At 41.1% G+C, this 20,104-nt stretch overlaps 1 protein-coding gene across 3 annotated transcripts in view; it reads right to left on the bottom strand.

Annotated features, from left to right (window-relative positions):
* Positions 1-20,104, bottom strand: part of LOC124130860 (angiopoietin-1 receptor-like) — a 226,133-nt gene that overhangs the window by 135,344 nt on the left and 70,685 nt on the right. The gene's annotated exons all lie outside the window — the stretch shown is intronic.

Genomic DNA, 20,104 nt, shown 5'->3' with positions numbered 1-20,104 from the left:
AAAAATGGCGGCGCCCAGTCAAGATGATAAGATCGATAATCAAAATCTATATTGTTAAAAGAACGGGTCTTACTTCGCATAGTGCATCAAATCAACATGAAATGATTTGGAAAATATCTGTTGACAACAAGTTGACGGTACACATGCTTTACAATCGACCGAAACCTGCACAGCAGTTGACGAACTGGATGTCAATTTCGTTACGCGATTTTGAGTGGACTATACCGCAAGGGTGGAAGTAAGGGTCGTATAGCCCATTAGCTCCCTCGCCTACGGGAAGATGGGGATACCAAGTTTAACAGTTGAATGTTTGAATGAGGCACGTGCTCCATTCTTGAATTCAGGAAACAGTGTTGGAAACAGACAGAAAGGTCTGTGTTTTCCGATGGGTATCTCGTCCGCATTGAGCAAGTATATAAAACGCAAGTCAGATGCAGATGGAAGACCTTGAACTGTCTCTCTCCTATATGGGTCCAGGCAACCTTCGACAGACTTCTACTTCGAAGCATCTGGAACCATGTAGTTCTCGAAGGTTAATAACTGTAAACAAGTCCTTGAAGGAAAAAGTTCCTCACAGAAGAGCTCTATAGCGGGAGGAAAATGAAGGCGTTGATGGTTCGGACTGTGTTTTAGACTAAAACACTAAGGGAGGTCACTCTGTGTTACGGGCTGCCGTGGGACGATCACCAAAGGCCAGCAAAACATATTTTACGTGCGCTTCATTAAATTATAGTTACAAAGATTTTCACTGCCACATGATATTATGACAAAGGATGATTTGAATAATTCTTCAGCAACCCATGCTTGCCGTAAGAGACGACTAACGGCATCGGGTGGTCAGGCTCGTATCCCAATTACGTGGATCGATGCGCCTGACGTCAATCACTGGATTGTCTGGTCAGCCTCGATTATTTACAAATACTACCTGTACGGTATAATGCTACAACAACACTCGTGTGCGACTGTGTGAAACGTTACATATACGGTACAGAACAAAGGCTGCGATACATCGCGAAAACCGAACATACGGTCACAGTGAAGAAATACATTCCGGTCCACTCGGCTTGATTATTCCAGCACAATACCTTGGACAGCAATAAAAGTTGAACGTGAATCGCCAGATCACACCGCCTTTAGTTCATACGACGACAGTTGTATTACAAGTGTGTGTTGGCTGGTGTGATGTATACTCTTTGATTTAAAAACAAAATAATGGAGCACATTTTATGGTCATATTATATGGATTCCAGCCAGTGCTGACATGTCAATTAGACCAATTCGAACCGAGTGGTGAGATATGTACAGGCCACATACTTAAAAGGGCTAATACTTAAAAATTGAAAAGAAGCCATTCCGTCGGTAAGGAATATTACTTTACAGTAATGACAAAAGTTGCAAAACGTGCTTTTCCCGAAATATCCAATTTGCTGCCGATAAACATCATCGCTGAGTTTTAATCACGTGATAAACATCCGGGTGAACGTCGGCAAGTGACTGTATTACGGGTAAATGTCGCAGCCAAGCTCCTCACAGCGATAACCCGTTCGTGGAGCTCTCTATACCATCGATGCCACCAGTCATAACTCCCCACTGTGATAGGTGGCCACAACCATGCTTGGAGTTGAACTCGCAACCGAATGACCGTTATATTTAGAAACAAGTGACGACTATCGTGACGCCGAATACACTTACCGCTGCTAAATTACTTTCTTTGTTTGTCAATTTGAATTTCTGTTCCATTAAAACTATCGTGTTACTAATATAGTAAGAATGTAAGGGAGTTGGTTGATTTTCAATCTCGAACCAATCTGATTATTCAAACAACAAAGTAAATTAATCTGGAAAACATGGTCAGTCGTAAACCTTTTCAAAATGATGGTATAAACGTTACTACATTTGGGGTTAGAGGTCAAATTTCAAGATTTTTGTAATGGCCGCGCCCACAATGGTGGCAGCGATGTCACCGAAGGGGAAACGAAGGTATCACGCGCTGAGAAGGAGCTTGTGTCGCAGCGTGTTCTGCGTATATACATTAGCAGCACAAACAGAAAGACAAAGAAAGGGTTGGTTGGTTTGTTGTTTAACGCCGCACTCAGCAATATTCCAACTATATGACGGCGGTCTGGAAATAATCGAATCTGGACCAGACAATCCAGTGATTGACATCCTGAGCATCGATCCACGCAATTGGGATCGATGACATGCATCAACAAAGTCAGCGAGCCTGACCACCTGATCCCGTTAGTCGCCTTTTACGACAAGCATATGTCTTCTCCTGTCTTGTTTTAACTTTATAAGTATCAGCACACATGAAGCTATCTTCGTTAATCAATCATCGGAGCGGTGGGGTAGCCTTGTGGTTAAAGCGTTCGCTCGTCACGCCGAAGACCCAAGTTCGATCCTCCTTATGGGTAAAATGTGTGAAGCCCATTTCTGGTGTCCCCCGCCGTGATATTACTGGAATATTGCTAAAACCATACTCACTCACTAGTCAATCATCGCGATATTTCGTATTTCTGTTTGAAGCGGCAGGAAGTATAGTGACGTAGGTAGCAGCTGGTAACAGCTGCCGACGATCTGCCGATTGCGGTTCTACCTTCCGTGTTTCATGATCAACTAGTAGCAGTAACCCGAAGATTGTGGCAACTTCCAGGGCACTATTTTTTCGGGGCGACATGAGATATACAATAATACTATTTCTCGAGATCACACTAACGTTTCCAACGTTACCCCGACAGTAACTAGGACCATGTTTCTGACACTATACAAACATTGCTGCTTAAAACAGATGTATTTGGTGTGTATTCTGGTTCCTGTACGTCTTGTTTGTGTTAAACAGTCTCATTTAATTCAGGATAGCCAGAGAGGTAAGATCTGAGGACACTACACAGAAAGTCGCCCTGAGCGAATTTTACTCCCCAAACAGAAAAGTCCGTTAGTTGTTGAGGCGATAAGCTGTCAGCTTTCGGCTTCATTGTTTTGCCATCTCTTTTCGGAAATGTCGATTGGTAGAAATAAAAGCACACATAGAATACACATATACCTGCGATGATATTAGCTTTGACTGCTTAATCCACGACAGTTCGGATGAAATATACACACCAATATAAAGGTGCCTCTATATTATCTACTTTCTGAACTTTTCCTTTTAGTTCGTCTTCGAGATGCAGAAGTCAGATATGCTTCTATAAATGCTTTGATCCCTTGTTTCAAGCGTTATAAACCTCGATGTTGATTGGCTGAATAGACGCGACCTCCTCTGGATGTTTCCTCAAGCAGAGACTTTACTATGGGAGTAATTGATACATGATTTTGAATTTGATTCAAGCCAAACTTCCATTTAATTAATTCTTCACAAATTTATGTAATTTGTATATTATTTTACATAACTTGCATTTTATTTGATAAATAAAAACGAATATTAACTACAATAAGTAAACTAAAAGAAAGGGTCACCGTCTGTTATGTTGCGGTTTGCGGCGTCAGGCAACCAACACTTACTTCTTTATGGAAATTGTATGAGTGGCGGACGCTAGAGGTAGGGAGGGGCATGCTCCCCTCCACTGGGTTTTCTGTGATCCATTTAAAGAAATCACCGCTATTGTGCCTTCTACGCCCACGGAGCGGTCGGGTAGCCTACTGGTTAAAGCGTTGGCTCGTCACGCCGAAGACCCGGGTTCGATTCCCGACATGGGTACAAAGTGTGAAGCCCATTTCTGATGTCCCCCGCCGTGATATTGCTGGAATTTTGATAAAAGCAGCGTTAAACCATACTCACACACTCACTCACAAACCAAGGGGGAAAGAGTGCGAATTAAGGATTCGAGGTCACGATCATCCGTCCCTGGCATGCGTAAGAGACGCAACTCCATAGAATGAATTATGGTAAAAAATTCAACGTACGTTCTGATAACAAATGCCTCTAAACAAAATATGTGTTTATCAAGGGTGACCTTGACCTACGCCCAATGAAATCTGATTCAGTGGATAATGGAGGATGGGTAATCTCTAGCGTTGAAGTTTTCATTTAATTAAACTGGGTCGATGTTTCTGCTGGTTGACTGATGTATGTAAGTTTATTAAACGGGTGATCTCTTCACGGGCTGGTAATCATAGGTCTTCCCATGCTTGTCGTAGAGGCGACTAACATGACTAACTATAACATTTTTAACGCCAGGGTGGTATGTATAACTCTGAGGTGAGGTGAAACGGGTTTAACTTTGCGTTCAAGATAACTGCACTTCCACAGTTGACTCTGACGACGTTGTATTCACATAATGATTGAATACAGGACGATAAACGTGTCACCTGATAAAGAAATGCGACAAATGTCGACCTTTTCCTCGTTAAGACTAAACATTTCCTCATATATATTACGTTTGAAAGTTTCCTTACGACAAGGATATGTTTCCTTTTGACGAAGATCAAGGAAGTAGAGCATCATTCACTACTACGCAGAATACACTGATATAGAATCATTGATTTATCCACTGATATAGCATCATTCACTTCATCACAGTTTATACTGATATAGAATCATTCACTTCAACACAAGAGTTCACTGATATAGAATCATTCACTTTACCACAGAGAACACTGATGTAGAAGCATTCACTTCAACACAAAGTTCATTGATAAAGAATCATTCACGTCACCACAAACTACACTGATATAGAATCATTCACTTCATCACAAAGTTCACTGTCATACAATCATTCAGTTCATCACAGAGTAAACTGACATAGAATCATTTATTTCACCACGAGTACACTGGTGTAGAATCATTCACGTCACCACAGAGTACAATGAATAAGAATAATTCACGTCACCACAGAGTACACTAACAAGAATAACACATGTACACTCTGTTTATATTGCTTTGGAATATTTTCCAGTATCTTTCAAATATTATTGTCAAACGTGCAAGAATACACGTTGTTGATAGTCGCGAGAGTTACTCACAATAAGTCCCTGGCCTGAACAACATTTTATCGTGTTATCAAATATTGTTTACCTTATGAAAGGGTGAATTGGGAAAATTTATTGATTCTTTGCAGGATAAATCTCTCAGAAGAACCTTTTGTAAATTTAGGATTAGCTTACATAATTCTAATGTTCAGTTTCTACGTAAAACCCCCTCAGATAATGAAAATAGTGTATGTAGATATTGTAACAAGGGTTGTATTGAAAATGAAGATCTTGTCTTTTTCACTTGTGATTATTACCAGACTTTACGGAATCATTGTATTACTCAACTACAGGATATGTATGACGGGTACCTGTCACTTCCAAATATTCTTAACTGCAAAAATGTCAGTGTAATAAAACTGACTATACCTGTATAAGATATTTAAATCTAGAAAAACGTGACTAAATTTATATTGTTCTGACATTGTAATAAAGCCATGTGGCCCACATTACCGAATAAATCTGTCTGAATTGGGATGAAACTTGATAATTAGGGTTATCCGTGTCGTATTTTATTTAACAAGACACTGCTATCAGTTGCATGCTTTGAATCAAGTGACCGGTACACTATGGTCATGATACATTCGACCTGTGAAGAGCCGGGATAGCTTAGCTCTTCAGCAACCCATGCTTGCCGTAAAAGGCGATTATGCTTGTCTTAGGAGGCGACTAACGGGATCGGGTGGTCAGGCTCGCTGACTTGGTTGATGCATGTCATCGACCCCAACTGCATGCATCGATGCTCATGATATCAATCACTGGATTGTCTGGTCCAGACTCGATTATTTACCGACCCCCGTCGTATAGCTGGAATATTGTTGAATGCGGCGTTAAAAAACGAACCAACCAACCATAATATATTCACTTGTACAACACATTTGCGGAACAGGTCCGTTGACTTACGTGCAGCTATTCGCTATGCAGATTTACGCATGTAATGTCTGTATCTGCTGATCATAAACGTGGGTTCGAATTCATGATTCGCTCTGATTATGTTTCAGTGCCAAATCCGTGCCCCTACCTTTTTCACACAAAAAAGTCGAACAATTTCTTTCTCACTACAGTACACTACGTTTATAACGAACATGCTTATAACGAAATGACGGATATAACGAACCTTCTTTTAGTCCCGACCATTTGTTGTATATATGCTGTATGTGTGCTTATAACGAACTACGGTTATTACGAACTAAAATTAGTGGCCCCCTCGAGTTCGTTATAACCGTAGTCAACTGTGCATTGTTTTAAGACATGTTCAGCCAACATTCCCCATTTATATTTTAACAAAACGAAAAACTTTCTGAGATTTGCTAAAACAAATATTTTTTGGATACATTCTCAGATCCTCAAACCCATCCACTCCGAAACCCTCAACAACATCAAATGTCGGCACCCTCAGGTCCAGCGCCGCGTTTTGGACTTTTCGCGCAATAAGCCTCTGGTAAAGAGTTCTTAAAAATTCGACATTTTTAACACGCGAACCCATCTCCTGGAATATTCCTTTTTATTATATAAATGAACTACGACAATTTTGTCTACTTTTGGAATTGATTCTGAATGATTCATCCAATAAATACACTTAAATCTGACTCAATCTGTCGATGCGCTTTTGTTGTCTCATGCTGTCAATGTCAGCTGTTGTTCTTTCACGCCAGACAGTCATATTCCATTACAGCCCTGGAACACCAAACCAGTGGTTGATAGCATGATCAACATCACACGCCCATTACTCATTAAAACCTATGAATACCTTTGTAAACCAGTCCGTAAACGGAAAACGGTCGCCCGAATACAACAGAGATGTCAATGACGAGGTTCAATGCACGAGGTTCACGTCCTAAAAGAGGGATGGCGTAACAACACACTTAACAATGTCAATATCGGGTGTGACCCACATTTGCGTTGACACAGGCGAGGCAGCAGCAACGCATTGATGACACAAGATGATTGAAAACAGCCAACCGGGTGTTGTTCCAAATGTTACCAAAAGATTGGTCCAACTGAGTAGCTTTACCGGTTGGTTCTGATCCTGTCGTAGGCGTCTCTCCTCTATCTCATCCCAGACATGTCGTATGAGGGAGTGGTCTAGGAAACAGCCGGCCATGGCAAAACAACAATGCTGCCCCATAAAGAGTGTGAGAACATGTGCAACATGTTGGCGGCGTTGTCCTGCAACGTGACGTTACGTCCCTCCATTTGCACAAAGGATAGAACATGATCTCGAACGATGTTATAACTGTTGCGTACGCCATTCAAATTGCCATCAACAACGATGAGTTGTGTTCTCCCATTAGTTGTGATGCCACCCCATACCAAGACACTTCCAATCCCAAACTGCTTACGTTGAGTAACAAAGCGTCGAACATTCTCCTGGTTCCCTGTCGACCCTTGCACGACCCCATCAGGGCGGCCCAGATGAAACCCGGACTCATCTGTGAACAGCATACTGTCCAAGTCTTGTTTTCTTATCCTCGGATGATGTCTACACCAGACCGCCTCCATGGTCCTGTGGTAGAGCATCCGCCCGGAGAGCGGAACGTCCGGGGTTCGAACCCCGGCCGCATCATATCAAAAGACGTTAAAAGATGGTTCTTGTTGCTACCCTGCCTGGCGCTCGGCATTAAGGGGCTTAAACAAGGACAGGTCGGCTCGGAGTCAGTATACTGTGTCTGAGTGGGGTATTCATGTTAAACTCCGTCATGGTATCTGAGTGTGCTACATATCGGCATCAGTCCGGACTAGTACAAACATACACGCACACGCACATGCACGTCACTATAAGAGTGCACTAATCTTGGACGCGACGTTAAATCCCATTTCACCTCACCGCACCGTAACTGTAATACTAATCAAAAAGGCGATTCTTCTTTGAGGCAGGATATATTTCGGTCACTGCTTCAAACCAGGCAGTTAACGTTTACCGAAAAGAGCCAAACAATTCAAATACACGTTGATGTGTTTTCTCTCCACCAGGTTTGTAGTCAGCAAACACCCGTTAATCTGGACAAATCAACCAATTTATTTCGGGACCAGAACGTTGGTCCAGTATTGACAGAAATCCGGATTAGTCATAGTCCGGTTGACACAGATACCACTGTAGTACGTAACATTCAGGTTATGTACTTTCCGAAACAACGCGACGTAATTGCGGTTTTTTTTATTAATGCGTTCGTGTTTTCGTGACCAGGACAACTTTTTTCTACTTGTCAGATGAGCTTTAGCGCGAAAATATCCGAGTATCTTCTTGCATTATTTGTGACCCGTGAAGATCCGGGGTCTTCTGCAACCCATTCTTGCCGTAAAAGGCGACTGCGCTTGACGACGTCGAATGCGAGAGAGAGAGAGAGAGAGAGAGAGAGAGAGAGAGAGAGAGAGAGGCTAATCATCAGCCCATATAGAGAGACCACTAGGCTACTCCACCGCCCATATAGTATCGACTGACCACGGATCATACGCGGAATGATTCTGGTATTCTACGTGTCATATATGCAATAAATGGTTAAACGCACGATGATATAAACACATTATTGGCAAGGATCGGCTGCTCAACCGACCCCCATCCCACCCCCTTCACGGATCGATAATATGGGCTGATGATTAGCCTCTCTCTCTCTCTCTCTCTCTCTCTCTCTCTCTCTCTCTCTCTCTCTCTCTCTCTGATAGTGTTGTGTGTTTACTTCAGGCGTTTAAAGAGAGACTACGCCCAACTGTTCAAAGACCATTTTCATTCCTAACCGTTGTAATATATGTCGTATATGAACCTGTTATATGACTGTGATTAAAGGCGGCAAAGGTTTGTCGAAAATTGTTACGCAATTTTAGATTTGTGTTACCAGACAAAAACATTGATCGTTTGTACGAATTGAATCAAATGTGCAGGAGATCAGCCAATCAATCAATAAATCAACAAGTCAATCAATCAATCAATCAATCAAGCAAACAATACTTTATTCAGTATGAAGGCCATAAGCCCATATACAAATAGCAGTTTACAAGAATGGTAGAGGCAATATACATAATTTGAAACATTGTTTAACAAATACTTTCTTCTTTCATACGCATGATAATTAAACAGGCAAATTGATTTTGTTCTGTATCGTTTGTGGCAATTATGGTTTTAAATGTATGCATACTAACATTAGTTATACATGTCTTTGGTAGATTTACTTCTAATGGCATCAAAAGTAGCACATACAAGTAGCAAATGAAATTCGTCCTCTATACATCGATGACATAAAGGACAGTTTCTCATGCATATATCGATTTTTTGGCCATCTACCTTCATTTTATCTCAACCGTAATAGTCCACCTCTAAACTCCACTAAACTTTTTCGAAGCTTTAATTCGCTAATTGCATAAAGATATTTGTCTGGTTCTAACAAACTTTTAAATTATCTATAATGGTTATAACATGAATACAGATATACAATTTTGATAAAACATTATTAGCACCCCATTTCTCGTGTCCCCCCGCCATGATATTGCTGGAATTTTGCTAAAAGCGGCGTAAAACCGTACTCACTCACTCACTCACTCACTCACTATTAATAGCACAATCCATCAACGTTGTTATTGAACATGTTTTTATCTCCAACTGTTTGTGACAGTCAAATAAAATCAAAACCATGAGAAAATAGTAGATATCTAATATACTAACCGCAAAAGAAACGTCACCTGGATAGATATATGAGAAAAAGTATTTGTCCAAACACTGTAAAGATACTTTGAGACATATAAAAAAGATGAAACTTGGCAAATCTGATCATCAAGGTTAAAATGAAAATGTTAAATGTTCTTAAAGTGAAACACAACACTAGTCTCTGAGAAAATGGCATCACAAGTCATTATCTCGTGTGTCCGCCATGTGCATTGATGACTGCCATGCAACGTCGTTACATGGAATGGATGAGGCGGTTGATGAAGGCCATAGACACTTGAGCCCACACTCTGAGGAACGCCTGACGTAGTTCAGCTGCAGTTGTCAGCCGTTCTTGAATCTCGTCCCACAGGTGCTCAATGGTATTTCAATCGTGATTTTGAGGACAGGCCACCGCATGGTTCTGATGCCATTCTGCTGGAGGAAGTCTTTTGTTGCTCTCACAGTTTTGGCACGGGCGTTATCATGCTGAAACTCGTGGTTGTGGCGACGTGCCAAATGGGGTACAGCGTGTGGTCTCAAGATTTAATCAATGTACCGAGCTACTGTGACACCATTGCCTCTCCCTGGACCGATGTTCTGGAAGACCACAGGGCCGACCCTCTCTGCAAGACCAATATTCGACCCCACACCATGATACTCGGACCCCCCAACGAGTCTCTCTCAACAACACAAGCATCCAAGTAACGTTTCCCACGGCGTCGCTAGACTCTCACTCTGCTATCTGCTGTTGAGATGCAGTAACGGCTCTCGTCTGAGAAGAGGACTGCTGGTGACGCCAATGCTAGTGCTGTGTTATCCAATGAAGACGGTACCGGCGATGATGTGGTGTCGGAATGGGTCCTCGGTGTGGCCTGTGAAAGTGGAGGTGTCTGCTCGTCAATCGTCGACGCACGGTGTGTCGCTGGTGTTTCCCAATGGTCTGTCGAGCAGTTTCCGCAGCAGTCTTGATCTTGAAGATGCTGTCGCACAATTTGACGATCCTGACGTCGGGTGGTGACCCTTAGTCTTCCAGTACGTGGTCGGTCATCTGTGGTGTTGGTGGTCTTGTACCGTTGCTGGAGCCTGTATATGGTCCTTACGTGGACTTGAAATGCATTGGCTACTTGCAGTCGTCCATGGGCTTGGTTTTTCGCTGATTTGGTAGCAATTCAATAACGAATGAATGTTTTCGGATCTGGGTGTATTTTTATAGGGCAAGAAATAGGGGAACACATGTGCATTTCAATTTGCACGGAACTCGTGATGCGTTTGGGCGATCGGTTTACATTGTCATCTGCTTTGTTACCCAGATATTTAAATGACAACTGTCCATGCAATGTTACTTGGGGTGTTGTTTCTTTTGCGGTTCAGTATATTTGAAGCCAACTTTTTATACCCCACATTATCTAAATAAAGTAACATGTTGTACCCTTTTTTATGGAGGGGTCATCATGCAATGATAATATTTTACACCAGTATCCAGCACTACGAACCAGTGAGTTGATATACATTGGAGTGAGTGAGTTGGGTTTAACGCCGCTTTTAACAGTATTCCAATTATATCACGGCGTCTTAGCTTAATGTGGGAGGAAAGCCCGAAGTGATGCAGGTCTCAGACGTTTACCACTTCGGTGTATGGTGCTGACAAACCTAGAAACATAATCGGGGCGAACCGGGATTCGACCCCACGATCAAAGGTTTCTGGCGTGCCCAAGGGACGCAACTCTGTACGGCGAATCGCGGCGCCTTAGACGACTGGGCCACCCGTGCCCCCGATATACATTGGATATCGGTCACATTAAGCAATCACCATAAACTATATCATGTTGTGTTTGTGGTCCTATGTGAAAGTTCCTAAAGAAGATTGTACAAGGCAGTAAGTCGGTTTTCTCTATACTGTTAAATCTTTTGATTGATTTGTGTACAAAAGAATCGGACTTATCTGACATCAAATCAAATTAACCGTATTAATTTTTTAAGCTGTAGTATCAATGATGACAGAATTGACTAATGGATTATAACAGTACTTCTTGTTGTACATACAAGGAAGTGATTCGTGTTTGGTACCGGAGCGATACTACACAAAGTTTGCTGAGGATCAACATCCAACAAATAATCACTGCTCATCACAGACTGTTTTGGCCACTGCACGCTGATTTCTGCTAGTTTCTAGCATGTCAATAGCCAGTGGACGCTCCATACGCTGCAGATACGCCCGTCGCTAGTTCAAACACAAACAATGGATTAAATCTCAAGTAAATCACAACTGTATGATAAGCAGAGTCAACAAAATTGACAGACATAATGATCCACACAGATTAGTCGATCTTCCTTGAAAGTGTCCAAATCAGGAATGACACACTACGCGCGTGTATTGCGCTACTGTAGGGTGTGTTTTGGTGTTATGTTGTACAGACATAAACGTTCTAGCATTGTTCTCATATTTGGTTTTAGGATTTGTATTTCATATGTACTTTCTTTTAAGTGTATGTATGTGGTTGTCGCATGGGTAAAGTGTTATGCAGGGTGCCGCCAAGTGTTTGACGAGGCCGGAAGTACTTAGCAAGTGTGAAAAAACCCGGATGTTGAAGGTAGCTTTCGAGCGTCCATTTTGTAAAAAAGCACAGAAGTACGCTTTATGTAACAAAAACTCAGGGCGCTATACAACGTTAAATGGAATATATTGTTTGGTTTGGGAGACACGTTTTATCATGATGTTGTACTGCTGGTCGATGGCCCTTCCGTATCGTAACTGTCGACTACGTTTATGGACTTTCTGTTTCGTTGTTTGTTTGTTGTTTAACGCCGAACTCCGTAATATACCAGCTTTATGACGACGTTATGTCAATGATCAAGTCTGGATCAGACAATCCAGTGATTGGCATCATTGATCCACACCATTGGACCAACCGAGCCAGTGCGACTAACCCGATCCATTTAGTTGCTGAAGACCAATGCTAACCCAGATCTTCTCGGAGATTTTCTGTTTTAAAGTCGCGCTGCTTATGAAATGTATTTGCTCAAAATGAAAGTGATTTAATTCAAACGAAAGTGCGTTTAACCTTCTTATGATTGATTGGTTTGTTGTTTAACGCAGCATTCAGCAATATTCCAGCTATATGACGGTGGTCTGTAAATAATCGCGTCTGGACTAGACAAACCAGTGATTGTTATCGTGAGCAATCCACGCAATTGTGATCGATGACATACATCAACCAAGTCACCGAGACTGACCAACCGATCCCGTTAGTCGCCTTCTATTACGACAAGCATGGGTAGCTGAAGACCTATTCTACCCCGGATCTTCACGGGCCAGGTAAGGGCAAGGTACTTACATCTAGTATTACATAGGAATGTAGTTCAAAGAACCGAAGGTGAGACACTGGAAATGGGTGGTGATATGTGATTATTTCTGGGGCATTCTACAAATTGGGAGCTGCCTCTGATTTTGCTAGCCCTTGCAAAAACTTTCCGTGTTTATCACATTTGACAGCTACAATTACAAAAACATAACTCGAGATTTCTTACGACCCCATTCGTTGGCCCTCGTGTCTCTCCGGGATAGGCCGAATGTCGACTCAATTCTTGGCAATATTTTTGACTTGCAGTTGGTACTGTCATAACTGCCTTCGGGGGTCAAGTGGGGCCCTACTACAGTTACCGAAAGACATTGTCTTTCCTTGTTGTGGTCAGTGAAGCCGTGACTTTGCAGCTCGCCTTGCTTGTACGACTCGGCTCATCTCAGTCAAGGAGTGATTGGTCTGACGAGGCTTAATCCGAATTTTCTCCATCAGCATTTATACTCGTATAATAAAGAAACGCAACACAAGCTTTATTCTCGCATAAGTTTTACTTCCTCTCAGTCCCGAACTATCCTCTCACTGTCATGGCCCTATTGATTTCCTGCTTGTTTGCTTTCTGTCTCCATCGTTTTTAAAGCTATAACCATCAATTTAAAGGTTGACTTTGGATTAATTTTCTAAGGTCTTAACCTTAACAGTACCGTTGCAGCGGACAAAGCTTGAATTATATATAAAGGTTTCCGACACAAATCAAACTCTATATTCCGATCACACCACAAAGACAAGAGGTCCAGTGAAATGGGGTTTAACGTTGAAGAGATTAAGATGTCTATGCTTATTTGGCGGTTGGGTCTCTATATTGCTAGGTGTGTGTGTGTGTGTGTGTGTGTGTGTGTGTGTGTGTGTGTGTGTGTGTGTGTACGTGCGTATGTCTGTGTGTGTGTGTGCGTGTAAGTGCGTGCGTGCATGCGTGTGTGTCTGAGTGTGTCAGTGAGCCTCTGTGTGTGTGTGTGTGTGTGTGTGTGTGTGTGTGTGTGTGTGTGTGTGTGTGTGAACAACTTAGACAGGCATATCTCGAGGCATATCTCAAAGTAATCAGGATACACAGTGAATAGCAACAGGTTATTTGGGCAAACTCCGAATTCCAGATAAAGCAGTAATGGCCATGATTAAGGGAATCACCATCTTCCCGAGGCAAGTGAGTTTACTGACTATAAAAGTCAAGTTTCCACCCTTGCCGAACTAGGCAGGTATCATGGAGTTACATTTTGGCTGGACTAACGAGTCTATGCATAGTCCAATCAAAATCGCGCACCGAAATCGAAATCCGGTTCGTAAAGGGTCATGCAGATTTCGGTCGACTGCAGGATTTGCAAAGCATGTGCACCGCGAACTCGTTATCAAGAGATATTTTCTATATCTTTTTATGTTTTTATCAAGGTGCTCACGTGATTTGTTGCACTGCGCGATGTAAGACTCGCTGTATCACAATATAGACCTTGATTATCGATCATATCGTCTTGACAGGGCGCCACCGTTTTGTTTGAAGAAAATGCAAGTGATACGAGAGGTTGAATCTGATTGGTCAATAGGAGAGGCATAGACAGGACATAACTCGTAATAGCCACTGGTGGCGCAACGATCGATCCCAGGAATTCCAGCCTAGTTCGGCAAGGGTGGAAACTGGACTTTTAAAGTCAGTTTACTCTCTTGCCTCGGGAAGATGGGGAATCACAAGCTGTCCAAGGGTAGAAAGACATGCGTACAGAATTATCCGATGGCAACCCGTTTAGACCTAAACTGTCACACTCGCTCGGAAAGAAAATCAACGATATTACAACCTGAAAAGAACATACCAAAATAATTAAAACCAAATGTTGATGTGCTCTCTGATAATAATGTGCAACTATTCCCTCACGATATATCCAAATAAATGAAGGCTACAAGACCGCCACTATGCTTGTGGGTAGAGGCAACTAACGGGATCGGGTGGTCAGACTCGCTGACTTGGTTGATGCATGGCATCGTATCCCTATTACGTCAATTGATGCTCATGATATCAATCACTGGATTGTCTGGTCCAGACTCGTTCATTTACAGACGGCCGTCATGAAGCTGGAATACTGATGAGTGGGGCGTTAAACAACAAACAAACAAACGTTCAGAAGACATTTCCATTGTGAAGTCCACTGTCCTGTTCCGACTATATAATAAGCAAGTGTTTATGAATAACTATCAAATAGTGATGACACTAGGTGTTCGCCACAACACAGGCAGGAAAAAGACAATTGTTTCACCTGAAACAAAATAACAAACAAAAAAACATGGGAACGTATGGTACAAGTCAAAATAGGGAATGGTATCAGACATTGTTTTTTGTCACAGATGCGTCAAATTTGGAAACAATGCCCTCAGTGTTAACAAAGAAACCGCTTAACGACGCTATGACAATGTTCCAGCGTGTCAGCGTAATGTGCGAGGAAAGCCCGAAGTGATGCAGGTCTCAGACGTTTACCACTTTGGTGAAACCCACGAGCACGGGTATGGTGTTGATAAACCTAGATTCCATAATCATAGGTTTCTGGCATGCACAAAAGACGCAGCTCTTCACAGGGAAATGCGGCCTTTAGACGACTGGGCCACATGTGCCTAATCTTTTTAATGAAATGAACCATTTATCGATCTACGCAAATGGGATACGATTACACGCATCAACCAAGTCAGCGAGCCTGATCACCCGATCCCATTAGTCGCCTCTTACGACAAGCATACTCGCCTTTAAAGACAAGCATGGGTTGCTGAAGACCTCTTCCAAACTTGATCTTCAGGGGTTCTTGAGTGCTGATCGCGATATAGTTTGAGGGTGTTTGCCCAATATGTTTGAAAGCATATTCTGAAGGATTTGTTTCAAATTCATAAGACGGAGTGCATCGGTTCACTAAATAACTAACCGAGCTGTCTCGGGTCCGTTTTGAGGAAACTCTGATATCTCTTCTTAATGCATCAAAACAACACAACACCGTCTATTTTGCTGACAACTCTTTTGCTGATGAAGCCAATTGGCCGCCATTGACAGAGTAATGATCAGCTGATCGCCCAAGCAGCAGGGTAGCCTTGTGGTTAATGCGTTCGCTCGGCTCGCCGAACACATGGGTTCGACTCCCTACATGGCAACAATGAAGCCCATTCTAGGTGTCCTTCCGCCTTGGCATGATTTACTCATATTATTTCTCTTCTTCCGGTATGATAGCATGGCTAGATACGTACTTAAAACATTGACCAAAAGTAATTTCAGGGAATATGTCTAACAAACATGATGTTAAAACAGGAAATATGTATAATACCGGAAAAATTTATATTTATATTCCCTGAGTGAATAAGACATTAATATAATTCCTGGAAATTTCAGGTAATACACATATTCCCTGATTATACATATTTCCTGTAACATATATACCCCCATGTTCCCAGCATGTCCATGATCTGATTAACATTGTGGTGACATACCCTTCTTCTTCTGATACCAATATAATGTTAGAAATGTATTTTACCGAGCACGAAACAATGCCCATGATGTAGCTTCATACCATTGCTTCAAGTCGTCGTAAGCCTTACTTTTGATGAAGATATTGTTTGGCAGGAACAAATATGAGTCTAATTATAATCAGGCCAATGTATTATTTTTTATATTTTCAAAAACTAAACATAATATAAAAATGCGGTCGTTTGGACGTTTTAAGTGTGATAAAAGGTGCGTATACATGCAACTGCCCAGCAAGCGATGCTTGTTGTTGAGGTGCCTTAATGGGTAGATGGTCATAGTCTTGGTTAATTTCGTGTAATCTTATTCCGACAGCGTAGATTTGTTTACTTATTTTGGTCCAGATTCAACTGTTTGCAGACCGACGTCATAAAGTTGGAATATCATGTTTTGGCTGCAGCGTTAAAGGAACTAACAAATAAAACTGTGGGAATAGCGGGTAGAAACAGTATTACATTACCACAAGAAGACATTCTAGGTGTATTATTAAAAACGGGGATATCATACTTTTCATCGGTAGCGATTTCAATGCCGCCCTGGAATGTTTGGACTTGAATCATTTCAGTCTCGCACGATATGTGTGTGATAAGACTGTGTTTATCTATGGCAAGTGTCACTATACTTATATTCAGTACTCAACATTAATAAATTATATGATAGATATGGTTAACCACAACTCTTCAGCCACTGTACTAAATTTACTGTTACCACAAGGTCAGAACTTATCTGTCACGGTTACCCTAGAATCACCAGAAGTCATCTTCCCCGGTAATTCAGATAATACTCCTGTTTCCTTCTATTTCAAGTTTGTATGGGATTATGATAAGTCGGGACAATTTCATGATGCGTTTCACTCTGATAGTATGCAAGGATTACTAACCACATCTGTGGAAACGGCACTCTCTGATATTAATGAAATTATTAAATTTGCTGTTGAAGCAATATTTGTATGTGTATGCAGAAGAAAGTTGGAGGTATTACATATAAAAAGTGTTTGATTTAGAGTGTAAATGTCTAAAAAAGGAAGTTGTAGGTGTTTAAATATGTTCAGAAAATATAAACTTTCATTCTACCATGACATTGAAGAATGCTTCATTCTGATTAGTTAAAAAGAGGTTTCCTTTTAGCTACAGAAAACCCCTTTAAATACATCAAGCCTTTTCACACAAAAGCGTGCGCCTGAATACATCAATAGCCTACATATCGATTCATAAAAGAATGGCTGCTGATTGATCACTCACTGGAACTGTAAAACGTATCGCTGGGTCTTTAATACAAGCCATGTCTCTAATATACGCTGAGTCAACGGTTCTCGCGAAATTAAGTCTTCCTAGCGTCCAGAGAAAATACGGGAGTTTGATATAGGATGTTTTTGGCGGTGATATGATGTTCTAGGCCGTAACCCGGATTGCTTCGATGATGAGATTCCAAGACCGTACGAAGGCATGTCTTTTGCATACAAATGAAATGTTTATGGAACTGTCAGGGACATGTTCGATTGTGAACAGACTCGGAATTAATAGGAAATTTAGTCATTGCAACAACTGACAATGAAAGTAAAATATAACATCATAACAATGTGTCAGAAGAAACTTTATTCATGACAACATATTGTTTACAAACCTTTTTGTGATCGATATGCATTGCCATCTCCATCAACCACCACCGTAAGGGTATGTCAGCAGGGAATTTGAAAGCCCATCAGAAAACACACCTCCTTACTAGAGGCAATGAAAAGAATGTCTGGGCCACAAATGTCTCATTGCTTTCACATGCTGGCTTAGAATCCATGAATCTTTAAAACTGACAGTTCAAATCATGCAGATTCCTCGTGTTGAAATATCCGGCTCGTCTGCAGCCTAAAAAGAAGCTGTTCAGTCATACTCTGTTCCATTGGTGATCATATTGTACCAGTAGTCTTATTCCCAGCAAATATGACAGTTCAAATCATGCAGATTCCTCGTGTTGAAATATCCGGCTCGTCTGCAGCCTACAAAGCGACTGTTAAGTCATACTCTGTTCCATTGGTGATCATATTGTACCAGTAGTCTTATTCCCAGTAAATATGAACCTTAATGTTGAACCACATCACAGATCGGGGTTGTCACCTTGCTTCGTGTAACTTGTTTCGGAGAATGTAAACACAGCCATTGACAATTGTGAGGTGTGAGTAACCGTGATGTATGTCAATGTCTGCCACAAGTTTGGTTGGAGAGGATTTAAAAAGATTTATTTACTGGGGGTAATTGCTAACTAACTAATAAAACTTACACATGTAAAATAAATAGTAGAATGTTTAATCATAAAGTTTGATTGAGAAATATATTCTCTTAGCTTTATTAATACTATTTCTACAACTTGTCACCCTTACAATGGAAATGGCGTATTAGATTTCCAAGAAATGACTTCCCTCGCTGATTTCCAAGACATGACTTGGTGAGTCACTGTCTAAACGGTGCATAGCAGGTTATGATAAAATTGAAACATCTCCCTATTTGGACTTAGTTTGAAGGATTATTTGTCAATTTATTTTTGAAAAACTATGTGTTTTTAACACATATTTTGAACAAATCAAGACTATGGGTATTTCAATGTTGTCATATTTCCTCCAGCCTAAAGCTCTCGGTTCCAAATTATGATAAGAGGTATTTACTCTGCAGTGGGACTACACCAAATATTCAAACACAGTAGGTTTATGTCCTAAGTAACCTTAAATGTCAGACTAGACTGTATATCAATACAAGCAAAAGTAATAAAGAGAATATGAGGGCAGACAGCGAGAACGATCAGAGCATTTAATTATTTATCAAAAATCATTTGGTTTTCTCTTAAACAATCCGATGGCAGAAGACAGGTTTATGATAATTATATCGTATCGACACCTTGTACAACCATTTTCAAAGAACTAATTTTAGCTTCAGATATTGTAGATTCTCCTATTTGAAGAGTGGATATCAGATTAAGTCACAATAGCTTAAACAGGAAAATCGCCAGGTATCGACGGCGAAATACCGGAATTCTTTGAGAATTCATCTTATGTAATTGTTCCAAATTTAGAAGTTGTCATTTTTTTAAATCAAAGTTTTCCCGAGATTGGTCATTCGGAATTATCAATCCAATCCATATACAGATTTCAAAGTTCCCTAGTATGTTCATACATCCACGCTTGCATGGACAAACAAACTAGTGTTTACTGTGTACGTAAACTGACGACTTGCAAATGCATGTGCCGTTCTTTTATTAAAGCATGATTTATTATCCCTAATCTTTAGGGTTGTTTACTTAAAAGTTATTCTTCCTGGTCCCCCCAAAATGTGTGCGTTCAGGTACTGATGTTTTGTAGCCATACAGCTTCCGGGTCTGACACCCTAATCACACAAAGCTACAATCACAGAGGATGATCATGAGTTAGTGAGTCGGGTTTTGTGCTGCTTGATGCAACATTTCAGCAATAACATTGTGCGTAATTACCCAATGTATCCTTTTCAACTTGCACCCCTGAATGTCTTTACATATATTATTTACTGATATCATGCACCTTTTCATGGACTCTATTGCAGTTGACACTGGAAAACAGTTCTGTGTCTCGTTTATTGTAAATTAGGCATGTTCTGTTGCGATATGTGACTTGGGTCATCACATAGACTCGGGTCT

The sequence above is a fragment of the Haliotis rufescens genome, unplaced genomic scaffold, assembly GCF_023055435.1.
Source record: "Haliotis rufescens isolate VD_foot unplaced genomic scaffold, xgHalRufe1.0.p SCAF_10, whole genome shotgun sequence".
In the NCBI taxonomy this organism is placed as follows: Eukaryota; Metazoa; Mollusca; class Gastropoda; order Lepetellida; family Haliotidae; genus Haliotis; species Haliotis rufescens.
The sequence above is the reverse complement of the archived record's forward strand: the minus strand, read 5'-3'. Positions and strand labels throughout refer to the sequence as shown.